An 18,185-nucleotide genomic window follows, 5' to 3' on the forward strand; every position below is an offset into this window, starting at 1 on the left:
AATTCATCTTCTTTCAATGTAATTTTAAGATAAATTATTTAAATTTCCAACTCAAAATCTTTTAAAGGCGTCCCTGCCTACCTGATAGAACAAAAATGCCTTGAAGGTAAGGCTCTCTACCAGCTGACTCCAATCAGCAATTTAAACTCATTTAACCCACCCATTCCCAAACCAGTGAGGCTAGCTGACCTTCCCTTCCTCCCTTCCTTCCTTCCTTCCTTCCTTCCTTCCTTCCTTCCTTCCTTCCTTCCTTCCTTCCTCTCATTCATTCACTCATTTATTCATTCATCAAGCATGGGTTGACTGCCTCCTATGTGCCAATCATCGTGCTAGGTGGTAGGGATCTCTATATACAAATCAGTCCCTGATCTCAATGCAGTGAGTATCCAGTGGGTTGGCGGGAAGGAAAGTGTCTATCACAGTCTAAGTGACAAGAGACGCTGGGAGTGCAGAAGAGCCAGTGAGCAAGTTGACCCGGGGAATCGGGGGATGGTTGGCAGGAAAGGGACAGAGGCAGATGGTTTTCCAAGAAGTCCCAGTGTGGTGGGATAAAGAGAGGACATTTGAGGCAGAGAGAAAAACAGTATGTAGAAAATGGAGGACATTAACGAGAACGTGGCATAAACTTACAAGTGGTTCAGGAAGACATAGTTGAAGCTGAACTCAAACTAAAAGGGACCCCTGAAGTGTGTGAAATGGTGTTTATTATCTATGTCAATATTTTTCAACTTGTATTCCTGAACCCAGTTCTGAGAGGCAACAAGCAGATCACTATGAGGATCAAAAAATTTTAAAGTATTCTGTAGTCAAAAAGTTTGCAAAGCAAATACATGCTCTCCTCCACCTTAGAAAGCTACAATGCTCATACACATATTCAAGGTTCTGCGAAATCTTGCAACAAAAGTAGCTGTTTAAAGTGTCTCTAATGTATTTATCCAAAGACAATGACACCACCATGTACTCCTGGACAACCAACAGTTTGGGGAACACTGGTCTATACCTCTACCTCAATATTATGCACGTCTATACTGGCCTACGAAGGAAGGCATGGGCTTCAGGGACACACAGTTGGTTTTCAATTTCGTCTCCATCACTCCTCACTGTTTGACTTTGGACAAGTTGCTTAATATCTTTGATGGACAGTTCCTCATATATACACATCATATATATGCCTATATAATATCCTTATATGCATATTACATAGGTATATAATATACTTTCCCCACTGGGTGGTTTGATTGAGTGCGTCTGCCTGATACATGATACGTGCTTAAAGAACTCCCTCTCATTATCATTGGCTAACCGTCATGAATCTAAGATCTCATCAAAATTAGTTGTAAGAACCTTAGGAGTGATCTAGCTTTGTTCCAGCATGATTTCTTTCTCTCAAAAGATTCTTGTTTACTGATACTCCAACCTCAGCAGAAAAGGATTCCCTGAAATATTGCAATGATAAAAATGGGAATAGAAAGAAGAATAAAACAACCTTTTTTAAAAATGAGGTATTGCAATGTTCAGAATAACTCAGTGTCCTGTAGGGATTTAAAAATAAGCCATGCTAAATGCAGTCTCGCAAGTAGAAATGGCTACCATGTTAGGATTAAGATTATGACATGTTAGAGTTGGAAGAAATCTCAATCTGCAGAATTTTAGAATTGGGTGAGGAAGCTGTGCCCTAGAACACATGTTCTAGCCTTAGCCTGGGAAACTCTTCTTCACTTTTCCCCCCTCCCCCGAAAAACTGCCACACATCAGCCAGAGCACCCTTCCTTTGTAAGGCTGTCCTTGACCCCAGGCTGACTTGGATAACACCCACTTGGCTCCCTCGCATCCCATGCACACTCCACTAGGTGCTATTTAAAGCATTCTTTCTGAGTTCCTGCTGTCAGAGGGGGTCCTGTCCTCAGGGAGCTCAGAGACCCCCGGGGCAGCAGACACCAGAGTATTACAAATTGAGAAAGTGCTGTAAGAAAATGACAGAGATGTTGTAACAGAGAGTCAAAGGGGTTGTTGTTGTTTTTTTAATGTTTTCTGGTTTTTATATTTTTATTATTATCTTTTTATTGTTGGAAGTATTACAGATGTCCCCCCTTTTGTCCCCTACTTGACCCCCCCCTCCCCACTCCCACTCCCCTCCTGCTTTCCCCACACTATGTCTGTGTCACTGGTGGTGCATACATGCATAGAAGTTCTTTGGCTTACCTCTTCCCTCCCCCTCCCCTCTTCCCTCTAAGGTTGTTTTTTAATTATTTACCTTGCTATCTCATCTGCCAGCTGAGAAGTATTTGAGTATAACATCTGGTTCACATCTGTGTAACTTGGCAGAGCACTGTGCCTGTATATATTGAGCATGCATTGCCTCCTGAATGAATAAATGACAGAATGAATTCAATGACTTAAAACTGAGACTCACTGGGCTTGCCTAAGGTGACAAGTAATTAGTGACAATTTGAGATATTATATTCTTTTATTTATTTATGCATTTTTTTTTCAGAGAGAGATAGAAACATTGCTGAGAGAGAACATTGAATGCCGCCCATTGGGGATTGGGCCCACAACCTGGGCATGTGCCCTGACCAGGAATCGAACCAGCGACGTCTTGGTGCATGAGTCGACGCTCAACCACTGAGCCACACTGGCTGGGCTGGTGTAAATATATATGTGTGTGTGTGTGTGTGTGTGTATACACATATATACACACATATATATATTCTGTATGTTTTATATATAAATATTATATCTTATATATTATATTTCATATATACACAGGGTAGGGCAAAAGTAGGTTTACAGTTGTTCATATGGCAAATACAATAATTAATAAAGAAGAACATAAGAATAAACTCTGCATTTTGCATACACACAACAGTAAACCTACTTTTGCCCCACCCTGTATACATATACATGTGCACAGACACATATACATACGTGTGTGTGTTTGTGTGTGTGTATTTGCCACCACATCCAAACAACTGTTGCCGCCTGATTCCCAGGCCTAAGCACCGGGGAATGGCCGGGAGCCCTCTGGAGCCCTCTGGATTCTCGGCCCCGCCCTGCCTGCTGCTGCCTGAGGTAGAGGAGGGAGCGGCCTCACAGTGGACCACACGGTGCAGAGAGGATGCTCTCTACCTGCACCTGTTCTCTCCGACAGAAAAAGCCCACAGCCAACCTCCAAACAATTACTTCTGTGGTCTGTCGATACTTAGGTTTATTTGGCTGTTTGGTTCTCTCAGGCCACAGTGTAAAAACACAAACAATTGATGGCTTCCAACTAAAGCAAGCGGGAAGGAAAAGTGCATTTTATTTGGGAGACGGAGGCTCCCCTATGCACTGGCGATGGAAGGCGGAAGCCTTCATCCAGTTAACAGTTAACCTCAACAGTGTGTTATTCAGGCAAGGTCTAGACGGGAGGCTCATTCCGCTATTCCAAATCCTTCATTAAACCCATTCCATTTGCAGCCCACACGTGCCCGCCTTCCTTGTGATTCCGAGGATCAGACAGTGTGATTACCTAATTTAAATAAAGATCTAATTCATGGCTTTTTCTGAGTGTCAGTGCGATTTAGAGCAATGGCCTGGCTCTGGGATAATATTCTCAGACCATTATCAGATCCTCTGAAAAATCAGAACATGCACATAAGAACATTCACATTCCTCCTGGAGGGAGCTAGACAGAGATGCGCATAGTTTTTAGAATGTCACAAAGACAACACACATCACCCCTTCACCCGGTTGGTTGCTTGATTTTTAAGTCACCAATGTCAGCACTGCCCCGATGGGTCAGTCACCAGAAAGACTCCATTTAACATTGGGATCCCAGGGCTTTTTGTAGCAAGTGGTAGAACTCACCCCCCAACTCAGAAACTGCTTTTCCAGATACAGAATACATTTTCTTGGTAGAAGATACAAAATTAAATAATCTCAAAATTTAAATATGATAATTAATATATACAAAAAGAACGCATATGTATATTTCTTATAAAGCTGTAAATCATAATAAAACCAACACCTATTAACCATTATCCATTTTAAGAACCAGAATATAACTAATACTCCTGAATGCACCCATGGGGGCGTCTTCTCTACCCCCATCTTCTTGCAAACTGTCTCAGATAAAACAATACTTGAAGCTTATGTTCCTAGTTCCTTGCTTATTTTGTTTTTCTCTATATAATGTTTCTTTTGTTCTCTGTCTGCCTTCATGATTTCTCTTTATCTTGGATTTTCAGTGGTTCGATTATGATGTATTGACATTCAAATAATACAATGCTACATGACATCTAATATAACAACCTGAAAACAGTATTCTCCCAGTTCTTCCCTCCCATCTTTACTCTGCTGTGGTTATACTTTTCATTTCACATGTGCTACAAACACACAATACCTTACAACTGTTTTTTCTTTAAAAAGTTAGTTATTTTTTAGGGTCATTAAAATTTAAAATTATATTTCCCTGCACTTCACATATTCCAGGAAATATTCACTTCTTTATGTAGATCTGAATTTCTCTCATGATATCATTTGTTCTCCTTTAAAAATGTCCTTTGCCATTTCATACATAGTTCAGCTCTGCTGCTAATGAATTTATATGCACTTTCCCCACACTTTTGTCTGAAAAAGTCGTTATTTTGCCTTTAATTCCAAAAAAATATATATATATATTTTACTGGACATAGAATTCTGGATGGACATTTTTTTTTCTGTGAGCATTTTAAAGATGTAACTTCATTGTTTTCTGATCTGCATGATTTCAGACAAGAAGCCTGTTGTGATTCTTATCTTTCAAACGATGTATCTAAGGGTGTGTGTGCCTATGTGTGCATGTGCTCATGCGTGCATGGGTTTGTGCATGTGTGCACGTGTGTGTGCGTGTGTGTGTGTGTGTGAGAGAGAGAGAGAGAGAGAGAGACATTTTGATATTTATCCTGCTTGAGGTTGGTGTCAGTCATCCATTTATTGCCTCTTGGCTCTGAATGCACCCCCCAATATATGCTCTGTGAAAAACAAGAGAAATCCTTTGAGCATTTCCCCTTCGAAGTGCGGCAATGTTAAGCTTTTTCAGTAAAGGGTGCTGAAGAGACACTGGGGGAAGAAGTTTCCTGCAGTTTCCGGTATGGGCCAGGAGGGTCAGTGTATAGGTGTAAGGATATCCAGGAGAAACTGCCATAGCCACTGCTCAGAGTGAGGCTCCTCTGTGACCTCGAAGCTTTAGCCTGGAAATAGCCCTTGTCCATCCTTCTCAACATGGAAGCCGAATCCCCACCTGCCCGCACGAAGCTGCCTGCCTGGACTCCCTCGGCCAGTTCTCGTGGAGTTGGCATACAGCTGCATGTGTCCTTGGATGGTCACACACCGAACAGTCATGACCCCTCTACATTCTCCCATTTCCCAGGCATGCTCCATGAGCTCTGATGGCATTTGGCCCCTGCCAGCACCCCGACTCCCACAGTACGCCTGTTCCCCAGCCTACACTCTGGAAGGTTACCTAGTGTTCTCCCGTTACTCCAGGCCACCTCTGTCCTAGCCAACCAATGAACTCCCTGCTACCCAGTGACTGAACCACACCTCCTCCAGTGAAGTCTGAGCCCCTTCTATATTTGAACTCCTCTGGGTATTCTTTGTCCTAAAATACCAAACAGAGTTTCCCTACTTATTATACTTATTCTTTTATCATAATTAATAATTATTTACATTAAACTTCACCCTATTTACCTACTGTGTGGTTTCTAGTTCCTGATTAAATCCATACTATGCAGAGTTCCCTGAGCTCCTGGACCTGTGGCTTCATATCTTACATTAGTTTTAGAAAATGCTTGGCTACTATCTCTTCGAATTGTCCTTGTCCCCATTTCCTTCTACAGAGAAGGCCATCCAAGGCATCTCTGTTATTGTTTTTTATCTGCTATTGTCATGTATTTCTGTAATTGTTTTTTTTATTTCTAGCACTTTCATTAGACTCTGTCTCTGAGCTTCTTACTTTCTGCTGAAATTCCCCATCTGTTCATGCATGTTGCCCATCTTTTCCACTAGAACCTTTAACATGTCAATCACAGCTATTTTAAATTCCCTGTCTGATAGGTCCAACATCTTGGTCATCTCTGAGACTAGTTCTGTTGATTAGTTTGACTTCTGACAGTGGGATATTTTGTCTTGCATTTTGTGTGTCTCATACTTTTCACAGTATGTGGTGCATTATGATGTATGACAGAAAGACTGAGGTAAATAGTACTTTTGCTTGGACGTTAACATGACTCTTCTGTTGCTAGCTGATGGGATACCTAGTCAAGAGCTTGGTTTGAGTTTTGAGTTTGTGCACCACTGGTTTCAAATTCTTTTAGTGCTATGCTACCTTGTGCCTTGGGTGTGGTTGGGTTGCTGGAAGTCTTTTCTAATATTTCTGATAAACCCTTAGCTTTTGTCTGTCCCTGTGTGTCTGCACTTCAAAGAAGGTCTCTCTTCGTGTTGTTATTACTTTTCTCAGTGGTAGACTGCTGTTGTTTTGTGCTTGCTAGTCTAGTGGTGTTGTTTAGAACAGGAGAGTGTCTCTGTTTTTCTAGTCCAGCCTTGCTTGGTCTTAGGTAGGCCCTGTGTCTCTGGGCCTTGGGCATTAGGCTTTTTCTGTCATTATGACCCTTCTTCCTGTAGCAGCCAAATTATATTTTGAATATTTGGCAGGTCTTATGTTCGGGAGAGTTTCTCGTCCTTCCACCAATAGTAGGAGATCACTAATGGCCTGGGCCCAGCACACAGGGGTTCTCCTTTTTCCTGTCCCCTGCAGCAGTAGTCTTTACCTAGAAATACCTTGGTGATGACAAGGTGTGCTTCTCCTCCCCCAGCATAAGAGGAAGGGTCCTGGGGAGGATCTGCACTTTCCCACAGAGGCTGCGCTCATCTCTTCCAGGCCTTCAACACTGAGGGAAGATTTCTCTCATCTCCTGCCCATCCCTAGTCTTTCCTGTGGGTGTATGGTGGAGGTTCATGGAGAAGAACCTGTGAGTGCTGGCCCCCACACAGACTTCATCAATTTATTAAAAATTTGCTGACTCATACTCAAAGGTGAAAAGTTCAAATCCTTTCCTCTAAGATTAGGGACAAGACAGGGATGCCCACTCTTGCTACTCCTATTCAACATAGTACTTGAAGTACTAGCCAGACAAATTAGGCAAGAAAAAGAAATAAAAGGCATTCGTATCAAAAAGGAAGAAGTAAAATTAACTCTGTTCACAAATAATATGATCTTATACATAGAAAACACTAGCCCACCCAGTGTGGCTCAGTGGTTGAGCGTCGACCCATGCACCAAGAGGTCGCTGGTTCAATTCCTGGTCAGGGCACATGCCCAGGTTGTGGGCCCGATCCCCAGTGGGGGATGCAGAAGGCGGCCAATCAATGTTCTCTCTCATCAATGTTTCTATCTCTCTCTCTCTCCCTTCCTCTCTCTCTAAAATCAATAAAGGACATTTTTTTTTTTAACAAAAAAAAAAAAAAAGAAAGAGAGAGAAAAAAAACACTAAAGACTCCACTAAAAAAAACTGTTGGAACTAATAGATAAATTCAGTAAAGTCGAGGACACAAAATCAACTTACAGAGATCAGTTGCACTAACAAAGAACTATCTGAAAGAGAGATTAAGAAGGCAATCCCATATACAACAGCATCAAACATAAAATACTTAGGAATACATTTTATCAAGGAGGTGAAAGGCCTGTACACTGGAAACTAGAAGACATTGATGAAAGACATTGAAGAAGACACAAATAAATAGAAAGATACCCCATGTCCTTGGACCGAAAGAATTAATATTGTGAAAATGTCCATACTATGCAAAACCACCTACAGATTCAATGCAGTCCTGATCAAAATTCCAATGACATTTTTCACAGGAAAATGAAACTACCCTAAAATTGGTTTAGAACAACAAAAGACCTTGAATAGCCAAAGCAATCCTGAGAAAATAGAACAGGTCTTGAGGTGTCACACCTCCTGATCTCAAGCTATATTACAAAGCTATGGTAATAAAAACAGTATGGTCCTGGCATAAAAACAAGCCCATAGATCAGCGGAACAGAATAAAGAGCCCAGGCATAACCCCGCACATACATGGTAACTCATTATTGCCAAAGGTGTCAAGAATACACAATGAAGAAACGATGATCTCTTTAATAACCATAGGCAGGAAAACTGGATATCCACAAGAAAAGAATGAAACTGCACCCCTACCTTGTACCATTCAGGAAAATTAACTAGAAATGGAGCAAAGGTTTAAATGTAGGACCTGAAATCATAAAACTCCTAAAAGAAAAAATGGGAAAAATATCCTTGACATTGGTCTAGGCAATGATTTCTTGGATAAGTCACCAAAAGTACAGGCAACAAAAATAAAAATAAGTAAGTGGGGCTCATTAAACTAAAGATCTTCTATACAGCAAAAGAAACAATAAACTGAAAAGGCAACCTATAGAAAGGGAGAAAATATTCACAAACCATATATCTGATAAGGGGTTAATATCTAAAAAAATTAAAGAATTTACGCAAAAAACAAAACAAACAAAAAAAACCCCCAAATAATCCAATTTTAAAATGGGCAGAGGCGCCCTGGCTGGTTTTGCTCAATGGTTAGCGCATTGGCCCATGGGCCAGAGAGGCCCGGGTTTGGTACCCACTAAGGGCACGTTCCTCAGTTGCAGTTTGTCTCTGGCCCTGGTTGGGTGGCAGCCACTCTATGTGTCTCTCTCACATCAATGCTTCGCTTTCTCTCTCTCCCCCCCCCCTTCCTGCTCTATCTGAAGATAAATGCAAAAATGTCCTCGGGTGAGGATAAAAAAATAAAATAAAATAAAATGGGCAGAGGGCCGGAACAGACATATAAGCATTTTTCCAAAGAAGACATCCAAATAGCCAAGAGGTGTTTGGATGTCTCAACATCACTAATCATCAGGCTAATGCAAATCCAAATCACAATAAGATATCACCTCACACCTGTTAGGAAGGCTTTTATCAAAAAGACAAGAGATAACAAAAGTTGATGAGGATGTGGAGAAAACAGAGCCCCGATACACTGTTGGTGGTACTGTAAATAGGTACAGGCATCGTGGATGACAGTTCCTCAAAAAGGTAAAAATTGAACTACCACATGACCCAACTACCCCACTCCTGGGGATAATTATTAGAATCTAGGGAAGCATAGAAAATTCTTAAAAGCATCTCCCTACTTATAATCCCCACTCCTCATAATTCCAGAGAGTGCACATATCATGTTATGAAGAAATGGTTGGTTTTCCCGTGTATTTTCTCTATTAGATTACAAACACTTTGTCTTACTCGACGCTGAATCCAGGTGCCTGACAGTAAGATGTCAATGAAATGTGTTAAATGAATGCCCAGGTTGGCTATATAGGCATTTCTATGTATTTATGTTCCATAATTAATTCATCTCAATAAATAGTAACCATCTCCCAGTTAGAATGCAAGCTGCTTTAGGCTAAGAGACTTTTTAAAAGTAAAGTATTCTAAGTCACAGCAGTATCGGGACGTTAAGTCCAGGGACAGGCAGGTATCCTATGTGGGCGACACGGGGTGCGTGCAGAACAGGCGAGGGGGCAGGGTTGGAGGGAACCAGAAATTCATGCCCATCCAAGGGTGGCAGTTGTGCTCGGCTTCAGGAGGGGTCACCATGTGGAAATACAGGCTTGTTCTTTTCAGAACAGCTCATCTAAGGTTTTATATGGAATGACTCTATTTTAAAACTCTGTCAACCTGCCCTGGCTGGTTTGGTTCAGCGGTTGGAACATCAGCCTGCGGACCAGAGAGTCCTGGGTTCAGTTCCTGCTAAGGGCATGTACCAAAATAAATAAATAAATAAACAAATAAAAGGTTGTCAACCAATTCAAAAAAATTTACTTTGTATGTGGCAGACAAAGTCTGCAGGCTAGAATTGGCTCATGGGCCAGTAGTTTGCAACTTCTGCCTTAAATACCTCTCGTGACACCCTGAAGGAGCTGGAATGATCAAAGAAATCATAGTGAATGAGAACTGCTCTTATATGTAATATCTAATATCTGACAACGTTCCATTGACTGGAACAGATGGACACTCTGGGGAAGGATGCTAGTACTCAGGATGTGTGACACCGAAGTCACCATTGCAGACAGTGTCGCCTCCGGGTCTGGGCTACATGCACAGGCTTGTGAGGTCCACACAGAGCAGTGGTGGGGGCTTCCCGGAGAACAACTGGGTTACTGGCATTTGAGCCCATCTGGAAAAGGAGTTGTTTCAGCTCTTCCTGGACCAGAGAGGGTTGGAATGACAGAAAGTGAGCAGGAGGCAGAATAGAAATGATTTCCATGAGTGAAAGGGAGACAAGGTAGTCACAGCCCTGGCGAGGAATGGAGAGGCCCCTCCTGTCACAGCACAAGGCACAGACGTTCCCTTCTGGCTCCTGCAGCTGTGAGTGACATGAAGATGCTCAGCTGCCCAGTGGAAATGGAGGTTTGGGGACGCTCAGCCACAAAATGCAGTCTGCAGGTTAAATGCGCACTTGCAGTTCCTGGCTCCTCACTGGGCCCCCTCCTAGGGCTCGCTGTGGCCATGCGGGACACGGGGACTGTTGACTTGTCAACACAGCAGAGGCTCCCGGGTGTGCTGGGTGAAGCTTGGCAAAGAATTGGGATGTTCTTTGAATAACATCCTGGAAGTTCTTCTCTGCATGACCAGGAAGCATGTCAGGCCTCTGACAGCGTGGCGTGCTGAGTTAGAAAAAGGCTTCCAGAAACCACAGGTTTAATCTTGCAATAAATGGTTTCCCAGGGCCTCTTAGCCACGATGCACACATCTGTCTTCTTAAACAGAGATGTGCACAGGGCTCTGTTCTGCTCTGCTGAACACCGAGCTAGGAGGCCATGGGTACCACTCGCGCCATCCTCGGCTCTTCAGGAAGTTCTGGGGGGGAGGTTGCAGGGCCCCTGGACTGCGGCACTGAGTGAGGACTCTCCATGTTAGATGTGGGGCTGGGACTAAAGCTCGAAGTGAGTACCCGTCATCCACCATCCTGAGAGCATTGCCCAGTTTGCTCCCCAACCCCAAACTCCAGTAGGAAGCTCTCTATTTTATTTTAAACATTAAAATTTTTTTTTCTTTATTGGTTTTTCAGAGAAAGAGGAAGAGAGAGAGAGAGAGAAACATCGATGAGAGAGAACATCGATTGGCTGCCTCCTGCATGCCCCGCACTGGGGATCAGGCCCACAACCTGGGCATGTGCCCTGACCGGGAATCGAACCGGCGACCTCTTGGTGCGTGGGTCAAAGATCAACCACTGAGCCACACCATCCAGGCAGAAGCTCTCTAAATATCGGAAGGCTGTATCTATGTCTTCTTCTACCTGGCCTTCTTCAAGGAAAAAATAAAAATCCAGGTCCCATCAACCACTACTCAAATGAAATGGCTCTATGCTTCCACCAATCTGGTTGCCCTTTTCCAGAATTAACGCTCATTTTATCCATGTCTATACTTACTCAGCACAGATGTATGCAGCAGTCAGAGAGGTGTCTCAGGGGAATCGGGGAAGGTTTAACATTTTAAGCAACATCTGAGTTGGGGCTTGTGGAATGAGAAAGAGTTCAGCAGAGAAAGAATCAGAAATGTCCCCAAGAGGTAAACTCGGGGAGTATTATAGGTATGGGGGTTGCATTCATTCTTTCCTGTGCCACAGGGACAAATGGGCTTCTGCATTACCCTCCACCTGCATGATGGGCCTTCGTTCTATAGCAGCGATTTCCAGATAGAGGTGAGCAGTTGTTCCCACCCCGCCCAGGACGAGAGGGATGTGGGGCAGCGAGGACTGGGTAGTTGCTGCCCGCTCAGTGCGATGCCCTCAGTGCCTGGGACACAGGAGATGCTCGATAAACTTTTTATTATTATTATTATTCTTTACTCATTTTCTTTCTTTCTTTTTTTTTTTTTTTTTATCCTCACCTGAGGACATTCTTCCATTTTTTTGTTCAGAGAGAGTGGGAGGGAGAGAGAGAAAGAGAAAGAGAGAGAAACATCGATGTGAAAGGGACACATCGAGTGGCTGCCACCCTCACGACCAACCAGGGCCGGGGACAAACTGCAACCGAGGTACGTGCCCTTAGCGGGAACCGAACCGGGGTCTCTCTGGACTGCAGGCCGACGCTCTAACCGCTGAGCCAAACCAGCCAGGGCCTCAGTAAGCTTTTGGTGGATGAACCAACAAATGAATGCAGGGAGGTCAGGGACAGGAAGGACGGGAATCAGGGCAGAGTCACTTATGAAGGCTTCCAAGGGCTTCCCATTAGGGGACACGAGAGCCAAACTGTTTGTCTCAGGGGAGGTGCACATATGAGAGCGATGTGTGTGAGAGGGGCGCTCTCCGGGTGGCACTGGCACATCTACCCATGGAGAACTGAGAGAGACACGGTGGGGGTGCAGCAGGGCGGCACGGGCATCCAGGAGCAAGAGACAACCAGATATTTGCACTTAATTTTTTTGTGTGTGGTATGTGCCCCTAGCGGGAACCGAACCCGGGACTCCCTGGTCTGCAGGCCGACGCTCAATTGCTGAGCCAAACTGGCCAGGGCTTGCACTTAATTAATGTTTTTGGGACGAAGGAACAAATGAATAGCTGAATCTAAAATGGAATGTTGAGAGGAAACAAAATGATGCAAAAGAAATAAAGACTTTCAGCAAAGCTCTAATAAAAGAATAAAAGGACAGAATACAGGCGGGTGTAAGTATTACGCTTCTTAGGATACACATGACAGACGGGAAAGTCAGTCAGCAATCAGTAATATTCGGCAATAGATGGTATTTATTCTGAGCTTACCACCTGCCGGATGCGGGGCTAAGTACTAAGGAGACAGAAGTGACCACGGTATTAATATACTTAGTGTTTATAGGTAGTAGTGACAACCGTCATGAAAATTCCTATTTATTTATTTATTTATTTATTTATTTATTTATTTATTTTTAATATGATTTTATTGAGGTTTGTTTGTTTTGTTTTGTTTTGTTTTGTTTTAGAGAGAGATAGAAACCCCAATGTGAGAGAGAAACATGGATGGGCTGCCTCCTGCACACCCCTCTACTGGGGATGGAGCCCGCAAGCCAGGCACGTGCCCTGACCGGGACTGGAACTGAACCGGGACCTCCCAGTCCATGGGGTGTCCCTCAGCCCACTGAGCCTCACCGGCTGGGCCCCTCTATTTCATAGGTAAGGACCTGAGGAAGGAGAGGAGGTGACCTGCCGAAGCACCACGCAGGAGTGGTGGAGCCGAGCTCGGGGTTCAGCCTGGTCGGCTCCACAGTCCATGATCTCACCTCTAGACGACAGCACACCGGGACCCCAGGGTTGGGTTCTGGCTGCCGAGAAGGTGGAAATGCAAACGGGCTGCTGGCCTCCTTCCCGAATCCCTCCCAGAGGCCTCCCGGGAGCGAGGACTGTACTGGCCCATCCTTCTTACCCGGCACTGGACTTCATTTATTAATGTGCAGTCCTTTGATCTAGCAAACCTACCTCTGAAAATGTATTCCTCCGTTATGCTTGTACACACGCAAATGACAAAAGTACAAAGTTCAATGACAAAATTTAATTGTTTCAAAGAGCTTGTAATAGTCAAATCCTGGAAACCACTTTTATGTCCCTCAAGAGAAGAATTACAGTAATGGGATAAAAGTGTTGTCATCTAGGGAAAAAATATTGAATCCACATCTCACAACCTATAATAGCAGAAATTCCAAATGGATGCATATTTAAATGTAAAAAATCTAAAGAACTAGAGCCCAGCCGGTGTGGCTCAATGGATTGAATGACATCCCATGGACTAGGAGATGCCGGTTCGGTTTGATTCCCAGTCAGGGCACATGCCTGGGTTGTGGGCTCAATTCCCAGTAGGGGGCGTGTAGGAGGCAGGCGATTGATGTTTCTCTCTCACATTGATGTTTCTATCTCTCCCTCCCTTCCTCTCTCTCTAAAAAATCATTAAGAACATATTTGAATATATATATGTATATATGTGTGTACGTGTGTGTGTGTATAAAGTACTAGAAAAACATGGAGTTGGAATGAATTTTCTAACTATGACACAAAATCCAGAAGCTGTGAAAGAAAGGTTTATAAACTCGATGATGTACACATTTTTGATAAAAACTGTTGCTATGTGCTTAAAAAGTCAAAAGCCAACTGACATACCAGGAAAAAATTGGCAACTTCAATTACAAAGAAAGCACTAATTTACATATTATATTAAGGGCTCCTACACATTCATAAGACCAACAACCAATTAAAAGATAAACTCAACAGTTCACAGAAAGAAAATAGAAATATCTTTAACCATATGGGTTCCACATATTTTTATATTCCATATTCTAATTTTCACTCAGTTCCAAATATTACTAATTCTATTGTGAGTTTGTTTGTGTTTTTTGACCCATGGCTTGCTTAGGACTGTATGGGGGCTTTTTAATTTCTCTTTCAGTTGTTACCGTTTTCCAGATTAATTCCACTGTGATCACAGAACACACATTATTATTGCACTTTTGAAATTTGTTGAGACTTGTTTTAAATTCCACCATATGGGCTATATTGGTAAATGTTCCATATGCACTTAAAAACAATGTACAATCTGCAGTTGGGTGAACATTATACATTTGTTGTCATAATTGTCATTCATGATGATCAAAGCTCCTGCGTCCTCATTGATTCACTGCCTGCTTCTTCTACCAGTTACTGAAAAGTGTATTAAAGTTTAGAAATATAATTGTGGATTTGTTTAATTCTCTTCTTATTCAAGCAAGTTTTCAACGTTTGACTTTTGAAACTATGTTATTAGGTGCACATAAATGTAGAATTTTTAATAGCCATTCTCTTGTTGAATTGACCCTTTTACCTCTAGTCACACTTTCTGTCTTAAAATCCACTTTGATATTGACAAAGCCACACCATTTTTCTTTTGGATCACATTTGTTGGGCACATATTTTTTTGCCTTTAGATTTGCTATGTTTCTTTACCTTTGTATTTAATATGTGTTTCTTATAAAAGGCATACTGTTTGATTTTGATTATTTTTCACTCTGAAAATCTTTCTCTTTTATAAGAATAATACTCCACATAAAGCCAGTGTAATTACTGATATATTTGGGCCTAAATATATCTTGATAGTTGCATGCTTGAGTTATAAAAGATAATCCTGAATTAGTATATTGAGCACATCTGAGAAAATGCAAGGACCTTACAAGACTTTAACACAATCTCCTTTCTTTTCTGTACTATTGTTACCATGCTTTTAATTATGCATATTTAAACCCTACAATATATTATTTTAATAATTGTTTTTACAAAGTCAAAATTCACATATATCACATTTTTTTAATCCATTCTAGTTCTCTGCATTCCTTTCTGAATTATCTTCCCCCACCCCCTACCGCCACCCCACCACCTGAGGAACTCTCGTTAGTATCTCTTTCTAGTTCAGGTCTGCTAGCAACAAAATCTCAGGTTTTGTGTACCTGAAAATGTTTTCATTTCACCTTCATTTATGAAGGATGTTTTTTATGGTTATATATTTTTACAATATTTTTCTCTTTCAGCACTTTAAAAATTCTATTTATTGTCTTATGACTTTCATCATATCTATTAAAAAGTCAGCTGTATCTTGTCACTCCTTAAGATAATGTAATTTCTTTCTCTGACTACTTGTAAGATTTTTTTTCTTTGTCTTTAGTTTTCATCAATTTTACTAATATGATTTTAGGGGTGATATTCTTTGTATTTTTCCTGGTTAAGGTTCATAGAGTTTTCCCAAAAAGGACTGCATGAAATTTTGCCTCAAGGCATTAGCCAACTCCTAAGCTATAAATACACAAATGGCTTGATATTTTCATCAGTGTTGGAAATGTTTCAGTAATTAGCTCTTTGGATATTGCTTCTGCTCAATTCTCTCTCACTATTCTTTGATTACTCCAATTATAAACACATAAATTATAGACTTTTAAATTATGTCTTTCTGTATTTTCAATCATTCTTCTCTTGCTTCAATCTAAATATTTCCTCTCATTTGTCTTCCAGTTCCTTTGTGTTATTCTTTGATGTATCTAATTTGGTATTAAACCTATTTATCAGTTTTAGTAATTAGGTTTTTCATTTCCAGAATTTTAATTTGAATCTTTCTTTGAATTTTTTTTTTTTTTTTTTGGTACTTGACCTTAGTGGGAACCGAACCCGGGACTCTCTAGTCTGCAGGCTGTTGCTCTAACCACTGAGCAAAACTGGCCAGGGCTGAATCTTTCTTTTAAAAAGATTCCAGGTCTCTGGTAAATTGTTCTACATTTTCATCTATTTTCCTGAAAATATTTATATATGTTATTTTGAAGTCATTTCTTATAACTTAGACATAGTTAACTTTGGGGTCTGTTTCCATTGTCCATATTTTCTATAACTTTTTTGGTTATTTGGCCCCATTTCTTGCAATGTCTAGTTATTTTTGATTCACAGAGGACTTAATTTTTTTGTCAGGTAAACACTGCATGCACCAGTGTCTTAATTCAATCGAAGATGTATCACACTCATCTCCTTACTTCTAGAGCATATCCCCTTCAGAGTCTCATCTGGAAGCCACAAATATTCACCAGGTCTCCTCTTTCTTTACAGAGCTCCTATTTTTGTATCTCAGGCCTTGTGAGTCTCACAGTCTCTGATTTTAATCTCTGACTAACTCTTTATCCTCTTAGCACTTAGAAACAAAGATATCTTAAATTTATATGTATTTATAACTTAGACGTTGGCAAATGCCTTGAGGTAAAATTTTATGTAAACCTTTTTCCTGGGATGCTGGCCCTTCAAGTTCAGGCTAACTTGGTAGCCTTCAACATTAATTTTGTCTATTCAACCCAGAAGAAATGCCACAAGCTCAAAGCCATTGATTTCTGTTTAACCTTTATACTCATTATAGTAAATTCTCTACAGGTAAAATACTGTGACAAATATCAGGCTTACTTCAACTAACCCTTCTCTCTGAGTTTTCGGACCTTCAAGTCTTAGTTACCATGGTTACTTTCCAACGTCTTCAAACCACTGAATTTTTTGTTCTTCATCAAGGTTTTATAGTTCTTTGTAATGGAAGTGTAGTCATACCAAATTACTCCATTTTATCTAGGAGTAGATGTCTAAGGGAAGTATTTTTAAAACAAGAATTCAAAGTTCATATATAAAAGCAAAAAAAACAGTGGATATAATTGTATCAATATTGGGAATTTCTTCAACAAAGGATACCACCGAAGAAGTTAAATGATGGTTTGAAGAGTGAGAGACAATAGTTGCAACCTCTAAGACTAATGAACAGCTAGTACCAAGGACTCAACAAGATAGGACACCCAGTATAAAAAAATATAAAAATTATCAATAAGTGATGCATAGAAAGGTAAACCAAATCAGAAGTTTGTGAAAGAGTATTCAATTTGATGAGTGATTTGAGAAATGTAAATAAAAATAATAATGCCATATTCTTTTATGATCATCATATTGCTAAAAATAGGAAAGTCAGGTAAATGTAGCTGAGAATTTGGGGAAGAAAGAATCTTTTACACTGCTGGCAGGAAGGTTGGAATAAGCATTCCAGAAATCAATCTGTTACTTTATAACCCAGCAATCTTGTTTCAAGAAATATATTCAAGGGAAGTTCACACAGGTCTATAAGGAGACACATATGAGGATGTTTATGTCAACAATGTTTGAGGAATAGGGATTGGGAGACACTGTGAATGTCCATCACTAAGGAAATAAGAGTAAAGCAGTGTGGATGTGTATGATGGAATACTATACAGCAATCAATGAACTAGAGGTTCATTTAGCAACTGTTCAGGATCTTAAAAATATAATATAGAATGAAAAAAGTAAGGTACAGAAAGATATCTATAGCAGCATGATAATATTTAGATACATGTTAAAAACAAATATATGTAACAGATACAGTCCTGCAGTGTTTGGAGCTCAGACTCTGTATGAAGGTTGCCTGGGTTGAGTCCTCACTCTGCTATGTATTAAACAGGTGATCTTAGGAAAGTGACTTAACATATCTGTGCCTCAGTTTCTTAGTCTGTTAAATAAAAACAAGAACTTATCTCGGAGCATGGTTGGGAGGGTTAAAAAAGAGAACGCATTGTAAAAGTGCTTGG

At 41.1% G+C, this 18,185-nt stretch overlaps 1 protein-coding gene across 2 annotated transcripts in view; it reads right to left on the minus strand.

The window, feature by feature from the left end:
- The window catches only part of CALN1 (calneuron 1), a 458,038-nt gene that overhangs the window by 82,971 nt on the left and 356,882 nt on the right, over nucleotides 1-18,185 (minus strand). The window lies entirely within an intron of this gene.

This window comes from Molossus molossus, unplaced genomic scaffold (assembly GCF_014108415.1).
Source record: "Molossus molossus isolate mMolMol1 unplaced genomic scaffold, mMolMol1.p scaffold_m16_p_3, whole genome shotgun sequence".
Taxonomy (NCBI): Eukaryota; Metazoa; Chordata; class Mammalia; order Chiroptera; family Molossidae; genus Molossus; species Molossus molossus.